This window comes from Protopterus annectens, chromosome 13.part0 (assembly GCF_019279795.1).
Source record: "Protopterus annectens isolate FY-2018-M chromosome 13.part0, PAN1.0, whole genome shotgun sequence".
NCBI lineage: Eukaryota > Metazoa > Chordata > Ceratodontiformes > Protopteridae > Protopterus > Protopterus annectens.
The window spans coordinates 69,527,057-69,531,566 of NC_056747.1; the positions used below are offsets into that span (position 1 = coordinate 69,527,057).

General features: G+C 37.0%; 1 pseudogene; it reads right to left on the bottom strand.

Moving 5' to 3' along the window:
- Positions 1 to 1,470: 1,470 nt before the first annotated feature.
- The window catches only part of LOC122787832, a 37,229-nt pseudogene continuing 34,189 nt past the window's right edge, over positions 1,471 to 4,510 (bottom strand).

Consider the following 4,510-nt stretch of genomic DNA (forward strand, 5'->3'; position numbering starts at 1 on the left):
CATAAGATTCTATAGTGATAATATACACATGCTCACACGTGCACGCGAGTACACACACACACACACACACACACACACACACACACACACACACACACACACACACACACATATCATGCAGAGTTTCATAGTTATTGATAGGGTTAGTAAACTTATAAATTCATAAATAAACTCCACAAACAATACATTACTCGTTTTATTTTCTATAATAATTTATGCCAATATTTATGAATAACTTTTCACATGGTTTTATTTAACACGGGTACAAAGCATTTTTTGGTTCCATTTAATAATCAAGTATTGACTTGTTAGCATTTAATAACAACAATGTCTCATGTAATAAAGGAAGTTGAAAACTGTTGTTTTTGGAGTAAAAGATCCATTACAAAAAAACAAAACAAAAAAGCATAGCATGATCTGGTGTCTTATGAGAATCCATTGTTCCCTTGGTGTATGGAACAGTTTAATGCAAAGTGTTTTCAGTTGCACAATAATTAAGATTGCGACCTCCTGTGTATTACAGAAAAAGGTAACACAATACACACGGACTGTGGAAGGATGAGGAGGCACAGAGGACAAAGACAAGAAGGCGTCACTCTACTGAGTACTTGGTAGGACTCCAAAGTTCTCTCCATCAGTTGGTAGTACAGTGTGATTCTAAGCAGTCACTCAACAGCAGGTGTGACACATAGACAGTGAAGGGTGTAGAACTGAAGAGGCATGCAGCTACACAATGGTAAGCTGTGCCAATTAACAAACAAGTTTTTATAGTCTCCTAACGTTGTTATCATTTTGCATTTGTAGGTCTGCAGAATATCAGAGATCATATTGTAATTAACCCATAAGGACACCAAAGTCAGGATATCTCAGAACACATCTGAAATACAATACTGTAATGGAGTCACATCATGCATCTGTGACTGTTTCAGCTAAACCATATCATTTCCTTAATGCCTTTTATTTTGTATATACCGCGGTGGTGGTGCTGCGGTAGCGTTGTCGCCTCACAGTAAGACGCTGTTTGGTTCGATTCTCAGCTAGAATGTCTTCTGCATGGAGACATGCATGAATGGGCGTACCTTCATTGAAGGTTGTGCGTCAGGCCTGGCAAGCCGGTACGTAAAAATCAACTGCCAGTCATTAGCGGACCGGAGTTCCGCTGTGGCAACCCCTAACCAAGAAAAGCCGAAAGACACAAACGATGCCTTTTATTTTGCATGTCAGAATTTCTACAGTGAAATTGTTCCCTACATTACTTTAAACAAAAGTCCATTTTGAGACCTAAATTATTTTTCAACTGTCTCTTAGAAATACACTGTACTAATGCAAATTAGCTAGAAGACTGCAAATTGAATTTATGTCACTGACTGCTAATGTAATTCAGAATTACCATGCCGGTGAAATATAAGGGTATTGAATGGGCAGATATTGTGACGAGCAGTTACAGTTGTAATGTAGAAACCCCACATTTTAGGGCTGGGTCACGTACATCATCATTATCTGCTATAGCAGTAAACCATGAACCACCAATGACGTCTTGTAAAAGCAAGGATCAAAAGAATCTGCAGAATGAAATTGGAATCTGATGCCCCCAGTGAGTATTGCCATGTGAGATGCAGGTGATAAGCCTGCCTTTTCTAGACACATGCCAAGGTATATGTCATCAATTGGCATAATTCAAATACTTAGTGATGCGTGATAGATTTCTCTGGCTGTAAATCCTGACATCACAATCCCACCGCCTGCACAGTATGGTGGGTAAACATTTGCTGAGTATATTTGTTTAGGCACAAAATATTTGCTTTTATTAGAATGGATTGTTCTTGCATTTGCCACAAACATTCCAACATACAAATGTTTACTGCCATCATTTCCTTTTAGGCCCAGTAAGTAGTGCAACATCTCATCTGAATTGACAAAAACGTCATCGTCCCCAGTGAATAAAAATTTTACATAAGGGCAGTGCTCTATAAACTATTCGTAGAAAAGGACTTGTTTTAAGGTCAGGTTGAAAAAAGTATCATAAAATTCCCACTGAAGAATGTCTCCATATTGTTTGTTTTCAATACGGATCAGTTGCTGGAACTTTCTTTCCTTCTCTTCTGAAGTTACTCCTAATATGAAAATCCTTCTTATTTGCATTCCTCTGTATATTCTTTCCTGCCCCCATGTTTTCTGGCTAACCTCTCTTAACATTCATAGTTATTTGATGATGACTTGATCACAAGGAAGAGAAAGACCTTGTCTGACTACTGAGGTCCATCACATTTGTTTGGAATATCACGAATCAGCTCAAGCCTCCTGCAATGGCTGTACCTCAGAAAGTCCTTTATGTGGCCTCCTTGTATTGGGAAGCCTCTGATGTTGGCCACAGCTATATTTTCTTTGCAGTTGGGTCAACTTTTTGAGGAAAGAGATGAGATGTTGTAGTCTCATTCTCTATTGTGGGTGCTGGTACCTGTTTATTGGTAATGTTTAGCAAGCTGCTGTAGTAGTCTCTCTTAAAGATGAAGAAAACAATAACAGAAATTCCAGAGATAATCATCATAAAATGAGGCACAGAGCACTTTTTATAGATGCAGTTGTACCTAATTAAAAAAGGAAAGAAAACGTTTATTAATACGTGAATGAACATTTTAGTAAGGTACATTTTGTTTTTGAAAAACATTTTGGTGTGCTACTTAATAATTTCTCACAGTTCTTAGTAGATCGAAGCTAGACATGTCCACTGTTGACAATGTATTATTTGCTATCTGAAATTGTATACAGACCCATTTCCTATAATTTAATCCCCAACATATGGAATGGCTGACAAGGAAAAGTGCACCAATATATATTATATGGAACTTTCCTTCTTAAAGAAGGGAAGATCTGAACACCATCCTGTTTACATACTACTTAAAGAGTAACCTAAGAGTGGAGCAGGTGAGTCTACTAAGCCTAGAAATGTCAGCGCTATATAAATAGCAGGCAGTCACGGACTTACATGTACAACCACTTTGTGTCTGTAGAAGAAAGATGAAGCTATGTTAATATGGGGTATATAACCACAGAAAAAATGAGCCAGTAAAACCCCTAATAGAACTATTATGAGTTACACTTCAGCGTTTCTTCTTGTAATACATAGATGCATGTTCTGTGAAGTGTTACAGAAATGAAGGTGAATATGTTCTTTAAAAGCTCATCTCACTTTCATGTAAGTAAACTTAAATACACAATTCTGTTAACATCTTATGCCACTTTTGAAAGGATATACTATTTCATGTGCAAGCCACTGCTACCAAATAAGTTCACGTTTTCTGAACAGCAGTTTTCCTACTTGCTGAGTGTTCCTTTTTAAGTGAATAATGTTATTCCATATTGGACGTTTTGTGGAGAAAAGCTGCAACATATTTCAACCATTTTTAAAGAGATATTCAGTAATTGACATGAGCAGGCATTAAATAATATACATTAATGATTAAGACTGGGGTGCCTTCTGTGCAGACTCTGTATGTCCCCCTTACATTCTCGTGGGTTTCCTCCCTCATTTCAAAGACATGCATCTGATGACTTTCTCCACAGGCCTCTGCTGAAAATGGGTTCTGTCCCAGTTAGAGTTTCCTGTTAAACAAATGTTAAATAAACACACAAACTACGGTATGAAGAATACATATACATTTAGTAGATGTTGAACATTGAACATTTGAAGAGGTGTATTAGGGAGTTTATTACACAGATAATAGATCTTGTGATTAGTGATAGAAATTTAAAGAAAAGGAGTTGAGGAAGGAATCCAGTAGGTCAAGAAATGTTAATATTGTTGTTAAGAGGTAGGATATAAAGCATGTTTATAGAGAATTATGCATATGGATATCATAAGGTTATATTAGATGTATACAGGTGGGGTGGCAAGCAGTGTCTCAAAACTATGTATATGGTTGGGAGATGCCAGAAAAACTATTCGGGTATTAGTAAAGACAGGTTGTGGGACAGAAGATTGTGAGTGAAGAGAAATGGTTTGATGATATGGCAAACCGAAGATTACAGAGACATTTATCCTGGAGACATACTGAAACAGATCCAGTGATTTGATAGTTTTAGTTGTATTGTAAATGAGTATGCATTATGAATAGATTTCAGTGGTAGTGGAATGTGGTTCTATAGTTTAGCTACACTATTTGAATATAGATAGTCACTTGTGGTATTATTTGATTTGGTTACAGTGATTAGTGACTTTTCTCTAGAGCGTACAATTCTAATGGAGGTAGTATTGCATTCAGTTGTTAAAGGCTGGGCAATTTTCTGACAAATAGAAAAGTCTGTGTATTTAGCTGAGAAAGAGCCTGGTAATGTGGTAGTAATAACTAGCTTAATTTTCTGAGTGCTAAGCAGTGGTGTATCCCGTTGTTACAGTTTGCTGCAAATTTAGCTATTTTATTACAACATTGCACACATTTGGACAGCTGTGAGACTTGAAGGTAGGGAAGACTGGGACAGTACATTAGAGAGATGGCTATAAGAAAGTAGA